Source organism: Danio rerio, chromosome 20, assembly GCF_049306965.1.
Source record: "Danio rerio strain Tuebingen ecotype United States chromosome 20, GRCz12tu, whole genome shotgun sequence".
NCBI lineage: Eukaryota > Metazoa > Chordata > Actinopteri > Cypriniformes > Danionidae > Danio > Danio rerio.
In genome coordinates, this window is record NC_133195.1 from 50740001 (window position 1) to 50758610 (window position 18610).

Genomic DNA, 18610 nt, shown 5'->3' on the forward strand with positions numbered 1-18610 from the left:
CCTCTGGTGGTGAAAACAAACACTGCAACAACAAAAAAACTAGCCACTGGGACGTATTTGGTGCTCTCCAGAAATATATATAGGGGTATGTATACAGAAAGAGCCTGGGTTATATGAATTGTTCACCACAAAACTTGCAAAATGAGCTAACAAAGTCATATGGCCAGTTTTGATTTTGTGTGTTCTTTGATACAGAAATTAATCATAACAAGAAAATTTTACACCCTCACAAGCCTATAGCTTTAACCAAAAAAGAAACAGACAGGAATCAGAGAAATCTCTGTTAATTTGTTCACCTTCACCACTTCTGTGCAAATCAAACACACACACACACACACACTCTCTCACAGACTTTATAGCAGATTAGAAAGGAAGAGCGGTGTGTGAAACGCAACGTGGCCAAGGTTATTAAAAAAAGGATGTAGCAAAGCAAGATGGCGAGTGCATGGCCTGGGGCATTATGGGAGATAAATGGTTGACCCGGGCGGTGTCAGGCCTGGATTGATGCTACTATCAGCAGTGTGTTCTCCCAACGATTTCACTCTCGCTGATAGAGTGTGTTATCTAGTTACTAGCATGAGGGCTTCAGCCTCAAGGCAAACGCAAGGTCAATCTCCGAGGACAATCTTTGTTGGACTAAATGAGAAAAAGAGCAGAGCCCCCCCCCCAAAAAAAGAGAGAGAAAAGAGGAGAAGGAGGGAGAGGAATCAAAAGGCAGCTGTGAGGTCTACGTGATAAGATAAGCCAAATTACTCTCTTTAGCAGGATGAGCCGCCGGCGGTGGACAAAAACACCACTGCAGGGAAAGTTAAGCAGAGCACGGCTCACCTGAGAAACACTCCTTACCTGGAACACACACACACACACACACATATAAACGTATGAGGACTGATGTTTATTCAGGCAGACGCTGAGTTTGTGCTCCTGAAATGCACGTGAAAGACATTTGTCTGACTGCTTCTGTATGGATTGAAATCATTCACGCTGATAAAGTAAAAAAATCCTTAAATTAAAACGTCAAGTCTGAATACCATGGACAAGAGCAGCTTGGACATTTCACTAAATATCTTCTTTTGTGTTTTTATGAAGAATGTTAGTCATACAGGGTTTGGATTGGCATTATTTTCATTCATTCATTTCTTTTCAGCTTAGTCTCATTAATCAGGGGTCGCCACAGCGGAATGAACCGCCAACTTATCCAGCATATGATTTACGCAGCAGATGCCCATCTAGTTGCAACCCAATATTGGGAAACACCCATACACTCTCATTCACACACATACACTACGTTCAATTTAGCTTATTCAGTTCACCTGTACAGCATGTGTTTGGACTGTGGGGGAAACCAGAGCTCCCAGAGGAAACCCACGTGAACATGGGAAGAACATGCAAACTCTATATAGAAACGCCAACTGACCCAGCCAAGGCTCAAACCAGCGACCTTCTTGCTGTGAGGCGATCGTTTTTCCCACAGTTTGCAAAGGGTTTCCCACAGTTTAATGTAAATAGTGCTAGGTCGGTGAAGAGAATTCCTAATTTTCTCAAATTTCATAAAATAAAGAACATTTCCTATATTATAAGTATATACTTATAAATAGTGGCCGGATGGAAGAACCCTAAATAAACCAATAATTGGACAAGGTGGAATATCAACAGTGGATTTAATAGGTTTTTTAAAACTTTCTTTCTTATTCTACAGTTATTGTACTTTATTTTGATATTTAATTGTGAGTTGAAGCTTAACTTTGTGGTCATTGAATTTTTAATTAGCTATTTTTTATTGTATTGTTATGTAATTATTTATAGTTTATTTGTTTAATTGCACTCCTCACTAATCTCTCATTTAAATTAAAATTTTCTATAGGAAGCTATACAATATTATGTTTGTGCTGATACATTAAATTAGTCAGTACTGAAGCCAAATCTGGAGCTAATCTAACAAAATAACTTATGATAATGGTCCAAAATTAATTCAGCCAAATTTATATTTAAAAAATATTTTTAAAAACAAATTTGAAAAAGCAAAATTCAAGAGAAACAGAATTTTTTTTTTACAATTTTGTTGAAATTTTGTAGTTAGTAATTCTTTCCTCCAATATTTTGCATGGATTTAATTGTACTGTCTTTCTATATCTAAAGATGTTCTGTGACTAAAATATTATTTTAATAAATATATCTTTTCAATAAATCTGTTTTGTTCAAATGCACCAAAATATATGACCTATATTCACTGAGAAATGGATAAAAATATTCAAAATGGGATGTACTCAATTATGTTAAGCATAAATACACAATATTAAAAGTAAAAAAATAAAAATGACATTTTTAATGTTCATTAAAATGTTCATATTACATTTTAAATATTACATTTTAATGTCACCGACCTTTATTATGTTTTTTTTTTTTTTACTTAACATTATTTTTTTATTTTAAGCATTGTTTCTGCACTGTGACAAAAATAAAATAAAACAAAGCTATTGCAACTTTTGATTTTAAAACTTGGACCTTTTTATATGTAACAGGAAAAAAAAGCTGCAACCCATCTCTGGGAAACATCCATACACACTCTTTAACACTCATACACTATTGACAATTTAGCCTACCCAATACACATGTACGGAATGTCTTTGGACTGTGGGGGAAATCAGAGGACTCGGAGGAAACCCACGCAAACGCGGGGAGAACCTACAATCTCCACACAGAAACGCCAACTGACCCAGCCGAGCCTCGAACCAGCGACCTTCTTATTGTGAGGCGACAGAACTACCTACTGCGCCACCGCGTCGCCTAAAACAATGCATAAAAATAAAAAATAAAAAATATTTATTTGAAAAAAATCTCCTCTTTGCACACCTTAAACCTAATATTCGGTTGTGCAGATTCACGTGATCAGCGCCCCACGTCACCTGTAAACCTGCAGAAACTTTGATGATTTCAGACATATCAGAATCCTAAAACGTCTCGTTTGTTTCCAGCTGTAAATGGAGGTGTTGAATGGCTGATTTGTATCCACAAGATGGCGCTGCTGACTACCGCGAGACGATAAAGAAAAGAATCACTCAACCTTTGAACTCTTCAGTTGAGTCAGAACATGGCTGCCTGAATCCCAATCACGTTTAATTAAAACACTAAATGAAATATCCTAAATAAAATTGGGATTACAGCATCAAATATCAGCATACTGGAAAAAAAAACACTTAAAAAATGCCCGGATTATATACAGAAATGGAGTTCACACAAGCTGTCAGGCCTACAAATGCCTTCCGTGAGTACTCATTTTCGTGTTTTTAAAAGTTTAGACAAAGTTGATGGTTACAAGAGTGTTCAAATATATTAAGATATAACAGTTAGTTGTTGTCGTGCATTCATGATTTTGTTGTGTTCCTGGAGCTCAGCCAGAAGTGTTTTAACTAACTTCAGGCTTATTTGTTTACAATTAAAGCCGAGGTGTATTGAAGTATATTCACACATTCAGACTTTCTATTTAATAATATAATTTCAGAATTTTTTTTTTCATATTATAAATAATAAAATCATAGGCTAACTGCCAATGACTTTCATAATACAACATTGTTCAGTCAATTAAATAGTGCTAATGCTGTTTTGACGTCGTACTTGCATGTTATTTCAGACTGAATATTCAAGGTTCAATAGTCTCGTAAGCTGTATTTGATCATATGGCCTTCCTTTCTTGCTGATGTGTGACTATAAAGCAAAGAAACGTCCAACTAAACTTTCAGCCTTTCACAAACAAGCTCTTTTAGCTTGCAAATTAATATACAAACACAACATGTCCCTACATCAATGTTATATTTGGAACAACTGTAATATTTTGTACAACCATAAAAACTTGTTGATAAAAATTGGTTTGAAAAAGAATTTTTTCTGAAGGACAGGTATTGAATCCCAAGGTATAACATGTAAAGAATTTTTATCACATTTTCTTGTATGCCATAAAGAATTAGCAAGGGTCTTTGCTGCTATTCCCCTTTGTATTGTCTCATTATGTAAAAGAAACTCATATTCAGAAAATATCTTGTTACACCCTAAAGATACACTATGTAGGAAAGTTAGTTTTTCTTCTCACCGAATTAAGGCCTTGCTTTCCTTATTTCAATCACTCATAGTCAATAAACCCTAAACATTATCTCTTATTGGTCTGGGTTCATTAGAGGTTTAAATTGGAAGTAGGTTTGGTCGATGCCTAACACATTTTTTACTACAAACAAATTTAAAAAGGTCTCATTTAAAGTTCTGCATATGTAACAGCTGATGTTTTACATTGATCACACTTCAAAACACAAGAACAGAGGTAAGAAAAACAGCAAGTGACAGGCTGCATGTTCTGCAGGGTCCACCTATGTTGGTGTATACACAGGCCATGATTTCAAAACCTATTTAAACAAATCAAATGTCACAGTTACATACAGAACACAAACATATATATATATATATATATATATATATATATATATATATATATATATATATATATATATATATATATATATATATATATACATATATTTAATTACATTAAATATGTTAATCAATAAAAACATGTCATTGTAATGCAAAATGTCAGTAATGTATACTGTTACAATGGCAGTTGGCTGAATTGCTTTTGTTCGTTTTTTCAACAAACTGACATCTTTTGACACGGTCCCTTTGTTGTTTTTTCCACTCTGCATTGAATATCAAGTCTTAAATCGCATGCAAGTAACACTTTAAAACAACATTAGCACTATTTCTTCGACCACGAACAATGATATAGCTTGATATTTGTTGTCTGCTAGTATGATTTCGCTATTTGGAATTTGCAAATGATAGTTTTCTAATATTATATTAAGAAGCTAAAAACCGAATATGCCAACTTTACTTCTATCATACATTTTACCCTGTCAAACATTTTCTTTCCAAGTTTAGACAGGATATAGATTAGCAGGATATAGATCAGCAGAACAATTCATTTTGTTTGTCTCAGCCAGGAACTTTGCCGCTTTTTTTTTTTTTTTTTGAAATGTCAATTCGCAAATAAAAAATGGTATGAGATCTCCAAATTCATAAACAACTAATTATTGCCAAATTTCCGTTTAAAATACCTATATAATATTTTTGGATTTTTTAACTTTACAACTAATACAGAAAGAAACTTATGTTATTAATTTTTTAAAAATATTTACAAAAGACCACATTTACAGATGCACATTTAATAACCAAAAACCATTTTATCCTGCTATACTAAAATAATAAGAACATTATACAAACAACATAAAGCAAAGCACTAATAAAAAATCCATTAAAACACGTTTTTTTTTTTTTTTTTTACTTAAAACCTTCAAGATCCTGTAATGCCACAAGGTTCCTTAACCTTTCTTAGTACCCTTTCTCACTTATATTTGTTTGTCTTATTTATATTTTGTATTTTGTATACCCCTGACCCCTTTCTGTCGTTTTTTTTTTTTGTATGTGTATCCCACATTGGGACAAAAACCTAAGTTTTATCTCACATTTTTTTATTTATATATTTTAATAACTAGCAATGTTGAATGATTATCAATAATATTTAACACTTGCAATGTTTTTTAGTTTATAAGTTTGAGAAAAAAGGACAGTTTTTATTTATTTATTTTTTTTTTGTGGTGAAGAAAAGCTTAATTTTTAAATACATAAATATTATTATTAGTTGAAAAGTTTGAGAAAAATTTTATCTTTTTAATTTTATGGTGAAAAAAAATGAACACTTGTAGAAAGAGTACAAGAAGTTAAAGTGGAAAATAGAAAGAATTTTATTTTAAAACGTATTAAAATCAATTTCCAATAAGGTTTAGAGTAGGGCTCTCCAAACTCAGTCCTGAAGTGCTGATGTCCTGCATAGTTTAGCTCCAGCTTCCTTTAACACATCTGCCTGTAAGTTTCTAGTACAGGGTTGTCTAAACTCAGTCTTCGAGGGCCAATGTCCTGCATAGTTTAGCTCCAACCTTCTTGAACACACCTGCCTGGAAGTTTTGTATACCGAGAAAGAGCTTTATTAGCTGGTTCAGATGTGTTTAATTGGGGTTGGAACCAAAATATGCAAAACAGTCACCTTCCAGACCGAGTTTGGAGACCCCTGTTCCAGTATACCTAGAATGAGCTTGATTAGCTATTTTAGGTGTGTTTAATTGGGGCTGGAACTAAAATAAGCAGGACACCAGCCCTCCAGAACTGAGTATGGACACCCCTGGTTTAGAATATTTCATGTACAACTTGAACACACTGTAAGTCACTTAAGATACTTGTCTGTCAATTACACAAAGCTATTCTGTTTACATGTAAAGTGTCCTGCAATATCAACATTTACATTCATGATGCTGTTTTATGGCTCAGTTTTACACAGAATTGTTTTTATGCTGAAGAATGTACATCTTCAGTATTTCTTTTTATCACTATAGCAGTGTGTATATGGTAAATGTGAATCTAAAGTCTTGCCATCAGCACCGTCCTGTTTGTCTTTCCTGTTTAATATTGCAGTTCATTTGACTTCCTGTGATCCCATAATCCATTGTGATCTGAAAAAAGTTTATTAGTTCCTCATGTAAAAGCAGCTGTTCCACTTTAGAAAGCTCAACGAGGCCTGGCTCAGAAAAAAAGTGACACAATTTCCTGTCTATTTTTAATAACATTTGTTCATGGTTTTGAATTGGCTGTGGTATTAATAAACAACTCGGTTATTAAACTTCCGTACAGAAATATTTTGATTGATATACATTTGTGGATTTGACTCTGACTTCAGATTTCATAAATCAGGGATATTTTTCCTCGTCCTGTCTGCACTTAAAATAAATAATAGCCGGAGGAGATCCAGAGAGATCTTCCATTTCTGCTCCAGTATGACTGGATTATTCTACTGATGGATTATTCATGTTAGAGTCATGTTGTGGTGATTTATTAATACTTGTTGTCAGTTATTGTTAGAATAAAACAGAAACACAGATTTGAGCACAGGGGACAATCCCAAATGAGGAAGAAGATAGAAAACTAGTCTAATGTTGACAACTTTCATTTAAGTAAGATGGGAAATATTGTCATCATTAAACCGGAGAAAGACTGAACCTAAACAGGGTGTTTGTCTTCATAAGATCGGTTCTGCTGTCTTCATCAGTTTAAAAAATTAGCAGGTTTCTTTACAATTTGAAAAGATTTCTTTGGATATCTTTCTTTTTTAGATATAAGGTTAAGCCACTGGACTGTTCAGCTCTAATGCATTGTTGGAGTTTGGTTTATAAGCGATTTGTTTTTCAGATGTTTGCTGAATCATAGGCTGACCATGTAGCTTTTGATGTGTATTGGGGGGGTCTATGATATTATATGTTAATCTTTAGTTGATGTGTAATGTACAGTCTAAAAATACCCCAAGAGGTCTGTTTGGAGCACTACATAGTTTATTACATTATTGTAACTTAAAAATTCTAAAATGCTGATTAGATTAAAACTTTTAAGTTTCCAGAATAAGTTTTCAAAACAGGAAAATATTGATAATTACATCAATTTAAAAATGTAGCTAATTTAAAGGTAAATATATCTGTCAGTTGCTTGAAAATAATATCTAACTTGTAGCAACCCAAATAAATTGGGTCGATAACACAATTTTTTCCACACTAATGGAGTTGTTTTGTATTTTTAAGTCCACACACTGATGTTTTTTTTTATTTTTTATTTTTATTGATAATATGGGACTGTGCATGTTTTTGTTTTATAAAACAATGAAAACCTGTGGTTTAATAAAAATAACAAATTACCGAAAAATAAAAATTTTGTTGTTAAATGTATTTCCTACAAGCATGAACAGTAAATTTGAAAACAAACAAAAAATCAAACAATTTCGGGTACTTTGGCTGCGTCCGAAACCGCATTCTTCCATACTATATAGTATGTTAAAATCAGTATGTGAACCGAGTAGTATGTCCGAATTCATAGAATTCGAAAATCAGTATGCAAGAAGTACCCGGATGACTTACTACTTTGGCGAGATTCTGGAGTGCGCATCCCATGCACCCTGCACTATCCCATAATGCCCCGTGAGAGAATTCATGAATGGAAGTGAAGCGACGCAACTGACGCAGGTAGGTCATGTGATCATGACAAAATGGTGGATGTAGTACGTCCGAATTCCATTCATACTTTTTACATTCATACTGTATAGAACGAACTTTTCTAACAGCCAAGTAGTATGTTTAAATTCAAATGCAGTACCTACTGAGTAGTATGCGGTTCCGGACACAGCCTTTATTTATTTGAGGTTCTAAACTAGAAAACGTGCATGTACTTAAGTACAGAACAGCGGATTTGTTTTTAATTTTAATTAAAAAAAAACTAAATGAAACAACTTAAATTTTTGAGTGCTCAACTTAAAAATTAGAGGTTTGTGCAATGTTAAAATGCCTCTGATTGAAGATTTGGCTAATATAAAAAAGTTTGTTGTCTAAACTTTATTTTGTTAGATGTTGTCGTAACTTGAATAGATTAATGCAAACTCCAGCATTAAATTTTTGATTTTGTATAAGTATAGCAATATTTTTCAGAGTGTAGCTGTGTGAACATAACATCTCTGAATGTAATATGCTCAAAGTTCAATGCAAAGGCAAACATTTTCTTTTACAGACGAAACACTACATAAATTTAAAAACAGCCATTCAGAAGCACAGAATATGCACTCACTCATGAAATGGTAAGGTTTATAATCTATTTAATACATTTAACCCTCTTTAACATTATTAAATGTAGATGCTGAATCACTGATATGTGTTGGCTTGCACTGAATGAGTCACAGTTCTGAAGTTCAATTTCAAATGGTTTATTTTATTTTTAAAATGGCTGATTAAAGCACACAAGGTTCACCTGAGGTGTCAGTCTTCTGTTGTTCACCTGTGAGAAATAGAAGCCGTTTCTAATATATCAATTTCAGGTGTTGGTTATAACAAAAACTCATTTTTGTATTGTAAATGTTTTTTCTATCGCGTGCAGTTGCTTTTATTTAGAACACGGTTTAAATCAGCCTTTAGACTGGATCTACAAACTCACTCCTGTTGGTCATCAAATCCAGGCATGCAATACCTAGTGTAACCGCTGGGTGTAAAACTTACATACTGCACCTTTAACAAAGTGCAGTTAAAAGGTTAAAAAAATAAATAGTAGTTTAAAAAAAACAAACAAACAAACAAACAAACAAACAGTTAAGCGAACAGTATGTGCGGCGCCGCAACTGATTTGAGATGAGTATGAAAAATTTTGCAGAGATTTTGTCTGAAACAGGTACGACTGTACAGACATCTTTATGATCAGTCCATGCGTGATCGTAGGGATAATCAGATGACCAATCATTTTTGGCTAGAAATTGCAACAGCCGTGGGAAAGGATTAAAGTTTTTATGAAAATGTTAGTAAAAACCTGAGGGATAAGTTTGTCAAAATCAAAAGGAGAGGCCATGGCAAACGTGGAGACATGGGTGGTTTTAATACACAATTACAGAATATGATGTTCCACCATTGTTTTACACTGATATATCTATTACAATATTGAATTTAAAACACTTTAATATATAGTTGCAAAGCTAAAATGAAGTCACAAATGATTTCTTTGATAACTGGAAAGGAATATTTGACCCTATCAGTTTACAATATACTGATGGCCTGGTTTATAGGCTTTATTGGTTATAATGGTCAGGAATGTTGGACCATTATTGCCTTTTTAGCATATCAGTAGAGGACAAACTAGCCCGAGAGTAATGTGGGAATTGTTGAATGTGTTAAATAAAAAAGGCAGTATTTTCTAGAAAGTGTGCTTTTTTTGCTTTTATTATTGCTATAAAAAGTATATTTGTAGAGCAGCCCATGTTTTGTTGTTATTATCATTTTAATAAACTTTGAAATACAAGTGATACATCAAAGTTTAATTTAAAAAAAAATCTTCAGTGTTTATAAAAATCTTTATAATCATTACAATAATTTATAAAACTAATTAGTTGAAAAATATCGAATGATGTTAATGATATGACGTAGTTCCGGAAACTTCCTACTTCTCTGTTTATCCGTTTATACAGTCAGTTCCGTTTGACTGCTCGTTGTTTTAAAAAATCTCACGACACAACGGCGAACGCTTCAAGTATAAAAGCCTTGTCCGTTTCGTGAGGTGCGCACACACTCAGGGGAGGCGCATGATGCAGCACCAGACGAAAGGATAAATCCAGCTTTAGTGATGTCTGTGAGTGACTAGTGAGGTCTTGCATTATATGGCCTCAACTAATTACTTCCAATTTTGAATCATGATTATATCAAGAAATCAAGTGTTTATAAATTTTGATCTCCACTGTATATTTGTTCTATGAATATTGTCACAAATGCTGACCTTTAACCTTTCTGACTGTGTATAGGGTGTTTGATGGGGTTAAAGTTCAATTTAAACTGACAATCAAAGCACACACACGCACACACACACGGTTTGTCTTGTCAAAACTTCAGTAAAGTCTTGCTTTCTAATAAAGTCTCATTCCAGCATCCATCCATCTGACGCGTGAGGGGTCAGACGCTCTGAACTCGGTGTGTGTGTGTGAGTGTGTCCCGCAGTCTGGACATTGATAAATTCGTTCTGCCGAACGATCGATAAACGTCTGTTATAGGCCTGCGATGGCCTGCAGCGAGCCTCATAATTATACTGTCACACAGCACTGACACGCACACACACTCGCACGGAGCTGACGTCTGATTGGCAGGTGGACAGCTGTAACCGACGGCAACGAGCCCAGAACCGGCCCACACGGAGACGCCGTCCCATGACCAGAATAAACTCGAGCATAAAACAATCAGCGTAATTATTACCCCAACACATTTCTGAAGTTCTGACCTCTCGTTTCTCGTGTTTGCGCAGAGATGCTGAGTGCTGATAACCGCAGGACGTCTTTGAGAGGAATAATTGTGAATGATAAACTTTGCGTCTGGGTGGTTGATTGCTGAAGCTTTTATCTGACATGTTTCTACACAAACAGCAGCGGACTGACACTGCGAATCGTTCCCACTTGTACTTGCCAACGATGTTTTCCGCTTCAGTGAGCGAGTTTGACTTAGATTTATTTATATTTAAAGGTTAAGTTGTCTTTTCCTTCAGAATAAAATACTTTCTCATATTGCAGATTGCAAGTGCAGTAGATGGGAAATGTTTCTTCCACTGTTTGAGCATCTTGACCAGTTACAACTAAATGCTGTGAGTTTAGAAGTAAGACTATGGGTGTGTTTCTTTTTGTTTTTTTGAACATTATTTATTGGAGGAGTGACACAGTGGCTCAGTGGTTAGCACTGTTGCCTCACAGCAAGAAGATCGCTGGTTTGAGTCCCGGCTCGGCCAGTTGGTATTTCTGTGTGGAGTTTGCATGTTCTCCTTGTGTTGGTGTGGGTTTCCCCCACAGTCCAAACACATGCGCTATAGGTGAGTTGGATAGGCTGAATTGGCCATAGTGTATGTGTGAATGAATGTGTATAGATGTTTCCCAGTACTCGTTTGTGGCTGGAAAGGCATCTGCTGCATAAAAGATACAAAAGTTGGCGGTTCATTTCGCTGTGGTGACCACTGATGAATAAGGGACTAAGCCGAAGGAAAATTAATGAATGAATAAACTAAATTGTCCATAGTGTATGTGTGTGTCTGAATGTGACAGTGTATGGGTGTTATATACTGGGTTATGATTGGAAGGGCATCCGCTGCTTAAAGTGTATGCCAGAGTAGTTGGCGGTTCATTATGCTGTGTTGACCCTTAATAAGTGACTAAGCTGAAGAAAAATGAATTGATGAATGTTTATTGGATTTTTACAAGTTAAATGCAACAAAGTACAGTAGATCTATCATCACCAAATAAACTCTGTTATACATGCCCCAATCCTCCAACCCATAGTGCCACAAGTAAACCATGAAATCGGCAGCTGGGTTAGTACGTGGATGGGAGACCACATGGGAAATCTAGGTTGCTGCCGGAAGTGGTGTTAGTGAGGCAAGCAGGAGGTGCTCAACCTGTGGTCTCTGTGGGTCCTAATGCCCATGTATAGGGAAGTGAAAACTATACTGCTCAGTAGAGATGTTTGGATGAGATGTTAAACTGAGTTCCCGACTCTCTGTGGTGGTTAAAAATCTCAGGATGTCCTTCAAAAAAAAAAAAAGAGTAGGGGTTTAACCCCGGCATTCTGGCCAAATTTGCCCGCTGGCCTCTGTCCATCATGGCCTTCTAACCCTCCCCATATCATGATTGTCTTCATCACTCTCCAACTGGTGTGTGTTGTGGGGTCTTGCAGATGGATGCTGCACACTGGTGGTGGATGAGGAGATTCTCCCTCCAAAAATGTGTAAAGCGCTTTGAGTGTTCAGAAAGGTGCTACATAAATGTATGGAACTGTTATAATTATTATTAATAAATTTAAACAAACAAACAAAATACCCATCGGGGAAATCTAAAGCCGCCTTTCCACTGCACACGACATTTGGGCACGACTGTTGAAATACGCCCCCGTGTGGCAGTCGCAAAGTATTTTCATTGTTGTCAAGCACCATGGGAGAGAAGCTGATTCTCAGTGTCCGAATTAAAGGAGTGCAAAAGCAAGAACCTTTATTTTCTGTGCGTTTACATGGTTTAATGAGTGAATGAATACTAGGAACTCATAGACCGCTAAAATATTGGAGGAAATGTGGAGACAACATAAAAAAAAATGTATTACTTTCTTACTTGCATTTAATAACAGAAATGTTTTTTTTTTTAATATAGACTTTTTCTGATTAAAAAAATAACCAAATAAACTCCTATTTCCCATCTTGCGCGCACGGACCTGCTTGTACAACACTGGAATACATCATATCCGATCGACCAGTCGCATACGGTCTAGTCACAGGAGTTCAAATATTTCAATGGATCCGCAGCTCAATTCGGATCTGAAATTTCTGCATACGGTACTGCTACCCATTGGAAATGAACGACTTGCGGTCTGTCGCTTGACGTTTGTCGTATGCAGTGGAAAGGAGGCTTAAGCATTCTGTCCTGTTATACCCAAGTAAGAAATAAAGCTGCTCCGGTATTTGACAAATAGATGTTGATGCTTTTTCTTGTGAAATGCAATCCAAATGTGTTTGGTTCAAAGCACATTGGGACACCAGCTATGTTTCCATACTTTCCATCCAAAAATGCAAATGAACTTTATGCGCAAAACTGGATTATCACCTAAGAGAAGAGTGAATAAGGCAGCTTTTCCATCCAACGAGTCAAAGAGAACAAAATCATCACTTCAATAAGAGAAGCTGCGGGAATCTTTTCTTTATTTAACAAATGACTTGCGCTTCAGAAAGCAATCCTGACACGCAGTGAACGCACGGTGGTGTTTGAAGACGTGAAACACGGAGCACAGACGCTCTTGATTCTGGAGCTCATAAACAGGGCCAGACGGAATCTGCGGACATTTTTTGCTATTTCTGAGAAGAATTTCGGTAAATATCTGTGGATTTCTGCGGAATTATTTTAGGAGTATCATAATTAAAACCTTAATTTGTGAAATAAAAAGTAATACCTAACTTTTATTTAATTTTTAAATTGCAAATCCAATTAAATCCACTTTATTTGGTAAACATAGCAAGTCTCTCATATATCTACTAAAAGACAGAAAATATTACTTTACAAACTACATTGTACATAAATCAGATGAACATTTTCACATTAGTCAATAATGTTACTGTAATTAATGTAAAAACTGAATAAATTTAGATTTACACACATTTACTCAAGTAAATAAACAGAATTAATGATGGGCTAAAAATCTTCTGAAATCTTCGATATTCTGCGCAAAGTCTGCGGAATTCTGCGCTTGCAGATTCTGTGTGGGCCTACTCAAATAACGTAATAACACTAATACTGAGGTGGTTCAGGCAATTTAGAATGACCAAAACAACATTTCAGATGTTTTACAATGTGCTCAGCCTGCTGGTTTGTCAGTTAACACACATTGTTATCAACACATGATCTCTCATAACAAAATCACATGACTTTTTTTTAATGCACATGCTGGAATTTGTTTGGTAAAAGTGTTTCTTTTGCAGTTTATGTGCATCTTTTCTTATCAGATAAACATTTTTCTCCTATTCAGTTATGCACATGTTTTTTATGTGTATTTTTTAAAAAGTTATTTGCATCTTCACATTTCTATTCTATCAACAGTTTTTTATGCGCATATCCCAGCTGTGCATACTGTAAATATAGGTGGATGGAAACGTAGCTACTGAGTGTGACTTGAGATCATCCTTATTGTACGTCATCAAACAGGAATTTATGAAAACAACAGCAGAACCAGTCATTTTTCTATATTCTTGTGATCAAGTTTTTAAATTATCATTATAGCTAAATAATTTAATTTAACAGCAACAATCAAACAATTATAAATATTTGCTATATTCGTTTAAAGTTAATAAATAAATAAATAATGGACTCCATTTAGAAAAACGCCTCTCTTTTGTCGTTACGGTCGATGATTTTGGTCAGGTAATTCATATTTTATGGTATCGAACTTCTGTAAAGGGCGAATAGTGCGTATCAATGCATCCTGATTTTTTTTGTGGTGTTATGTCGGACTTTTCAGGGTGCTAACATTTCAGAAAATTTTTGCAAATTAGTTGGCATTAAAATAACTGACAGCCTGATAATGTTATGCATCTTTGCTGAATACCAGTATTCAATTGTTTGGAAAAGCTTAGAAAATTGTTCTAAGGCCGTCTTTTGATGGTTGTTGGTAGGTTCTTAAAGGTTGCTAGATGTTTTCTGATTGGCCCACATGAAAAGACTCCACCCCTCAAATATAAGTTATATTCTGGTCTCTAGATGTGTCACGTTTGGTCTCTCTGGGTGCTTTCACACCTGCCTTATTTAGTTCAATTGAATCGCACTAGGGTTCGTTTCCCTTTTTGGTACGGTTCGTTTGGGCAGGTGAGAATGCAGCAATCGTACTCGAGTGCGCACCAAAAGCGAACCAAATAAGCGTACCGAGACCTGCTTGAAGAGGTGGTCTCGGTACGCTTTCAAACGAACCCTGGAGCGGTTCGTTTGTGGTGAGAATATGATCCGTACTAAAACAGTTCCAACCGCAAAAAGTACTGCACGTTTTGGACTAATTCAGCTGCCGTAGGCCGATGCGCTGTGCATTATGGGATATGGAGGAAAAATATTTGTTGACATCGCTTTACCAACAGAGAGAGAGAGAGAGGGGAAAACATTACCTGATGGATCGTTGGTTATATTTCCGCAAGATGACCATGTTGCAGTTTAGCTAAATTAATTCACACCTCCTCCTGAAGTGACGAGCGATGCATTAAACACTGTTTTCCAGCCGCAGCCGACCTTCATTTTCGTAATGTATAGTTTGTCTAAAGCAGGGATACAATCAGCCAGCACAGTCGTCCCTCCAGAGTAAAAGGTTTTGTTTACCTGCGGGAGTTCACTGGCATTTTCCCGCACGTGAATTCTGACCAATCAATAAGCAGTTTAGGAAATATGTTTAACAACATCTGGCCAATGAGAGATGTGGATTTTGTCAGATGACTGCATTTTGGTTCGTTTCAACTGGTTCAGACCAAAGCCAGCAGTGTGGTGTGAAAACGACCCAAAGACGGCAGAAGATGCAACAATGTATCATTTATCACCCTTGGTCCAGACCAAATGAAGCAAACTACAGATGTGAAATCACCCTCTGTCCTGTTACAAAACAGTTTCTCTAAGGTCACAGCTGCCCTCGAACACCTGCATCTGACCCACTGACTGCTACCTACTGATGACCTTTTAGTTCAGCGTAACCTTTGACCTTCAGGGCTCATGCTGGCCAGAGGGGAAGTGATGTGTATGCGGTCAGTGTAGCTGAGAGAAAAACTGATTGGTATTATGTTTTCAGCCAAGATTTTTTTTTTTTATATATTATAAACTTTCCCAGTGCTGGAAGGGCATCCGCTGCATAAAACATATGCCAGAGTAGTTGTCGGTTCATTTCGCTTTGGCGACCCCTTGCAAATCATGGACTAAGTCGAAGGAAAATGAATAAATAATATTATAAAATATAAAAATTATGTTATAGCAATTTTACTAAATATATGTTTGTCATAAAGCATCATCTTGTAATATTATTAAAATTTAACCAAAAAACTATCAATATTGTTAAGGATAATCAGCAGAAAGAGCATTTGCGTCTAATAGGACCTGTTTACTTAACTGCATCATTTGTTTTGATTGTGTCAACTCAATTGAAATGATTGTGTTATTTCCCCAATCAATTTTTTTCTCAATTCAGTCAAAAGAAATAAGAACATCTGAATGATTATATCTCAATACTGAGAGAAAACTATTTTTTAAATCATAGAATATCTGTGACTTTATTTTAGTGTATGAAGATGTTAAATTGCATTTATCTATTTATTTTCCTATCTATCTATCTATCTATCTATCTATCTATCTATCTATCTATCTGTCTATCTATCTATCTATCTATCTATCTATCTATCTATCTATCTATCTATCTATCTATCTATCTATCTATCTATCTATCTATTTATTTATTTATCATTATATTTATTTATCTATTTATCTAGTTATTTATTTATTTATCTATTTATTTATTTATCTAGTTATTTACTTATCTATTTATTTATTAATTTATCTATTTATTTATCTATCTATTTATTGATTTATTAATCTGTTTATTTATCTGTTTATTTATTTACTTATTTATTTATTTATTTATTTAATTATCTATTTGTTGATTGATTTATTCTTCTATTTATCTTTATTTATTTACTTATCTATTTAATTTTTTTATTTTTATATAGTTATTTATTTATTTATTCATAAATTTTTATCAATTTATTTATTTTTCTATTTTTTATCCATTTATTTATTTATTTTCCTTTTATTTATCTGTTTCTTATTTATGTATTTATTTATTAATTCATATATTTATATATCTATCTATTTATTTATTTATTTATCTATTAAATAAAATAGTTTAGATTTTTTTGTTCTAAATTTTAATGTGCAGTAGAGTTGAAAGAGAGTTGAAAGTCACTGCTTAAGAACACCCCAAACATTAGCATCTCACAATGAGAAAATGTCCAGCATTTATTTCTGATTATTGATTATTGATTAGCACTGACTTAATTTCATTTTTACGCCCTGCAGCCAGATTCATATAAACACACACACACACACACACACACACACACACACACACACATGGACACAAAGACTGACGGGCAGCTGGTTGGACACCCTGCAGGGCCATAGCGGAGCGTGTGTCTGTCTGTCTGTCTGTGTGTGTGTGAATCTGTGTGTGTTAGCGGTTGAGCAGAGAGACACAGGCAGCTGCCACCGCTCTGCCCTTTTGTCATGAAGACCCCTTCCCAGCATGCACCACACAGCCGCCCCATTGTATTCTGGGAGTCGAGGATTTCACGCTCGGGCCTGTTGGAGTCCAGCTGCATGAAAACAGACCAACGCGAGTCTATGTGAGAGCGTGTGCACATGTACACGAGAGTTTGTGTGTGTTGTTGTCATTATTAGTGTGTTGTTTTGCCGCCCGTCGGGCTAAGAGCCATGCATGGACAAACATTAGTGTAATGCCTTGCACTAACACACACACACACACACACACACACACACACACACACACACACACACCCACACACACACAGACAGAGAGATAATAACACTCTCATCCGTAATTGAATAATGTCTTGAGACTCCAGCCTGCTGGGATTGGAGCGCTTAAGAAAATGATCAGCGTCATCTGTCATTGACTGCCAACTCACTCAGACAGACCTAAAGATATGATCCCCGATGAGTCCCGCTGTGGCCTGATTTCACAATAAATGTCCTCAAAGGTGACAACAAAAAAATGCTATGAAGTTTATTTACAGTCATTATCCATCTTTTTCTAAATGCCCATGATGATTTGGATGAATTAAAATAATAAGTTACTTTTAAATTAACAAACTGTTGCTGCGTCCCAATTCGCCTGCTTCACTACCTGACAAAAAATTCCAAAGTTTTAGGAACAGCTAATAATAACTTGACTTCTAGTTGATCATTTGATATCAGAAGTGGCTTATATGAGAGGCAAAGGCCTCTAGATTACCCTTATTTAATAAAATATGATCGTTCCTTGATTTTTAATGATTTAATTAGGACAATAAGGTCTGACTTTGCTTAGAAAAAAGTTTTGTCACTTAACAGAAATAATGTACAGTATAGAATGGCCCGGCTCCAGTTTGGAACTTTAGGGTGGGTCAACTGACATTCCAGGTGGGCCAAAAATGTGTATATATATTTAGTATATTCATATATGTTCAGTTCGGTTACGCTTATCATGCCATCGATTTGGTTCAATTCGATATCTCGGTGCATCATGGTGCATGGATGATGCTTTCCATACACCTTGTTATATTTGGGGGGGGGGGGGCTATAAGAAACTGTATAAACACACATAGACACACAGCACCAAGCAAGCGACAGTGACAAACAGCATCACGCTCTCTCTCATTCACATGCATACACGCACACACACACACACAC

The 18610-nt window shown here is 35.4% G+C and overlaps 1 long non-coding RNA gene across 1 annotated transcript in view; it reads left to right on the forward strand.

Moving 5' to 3' along the window:
- The first annotated feature begins 3077 nt into the window (after nucleotides 1-3077).
- The window catches only part of LOC141379459 (uncharacterized), a 169772-nt gene continuing 154239 nt past the window's right edge, over nucleotides 3078-18610 (forward strand). The window contains exon 1 of the long non-coding RNA XR_012396112.1: nucleotides 3078-3265. This is a non-coding gene — a long non-coding RNA (uncharacterized lncRNA). The remainder of the gene's footprint in view (nucleotides 3266-18610) is intronic.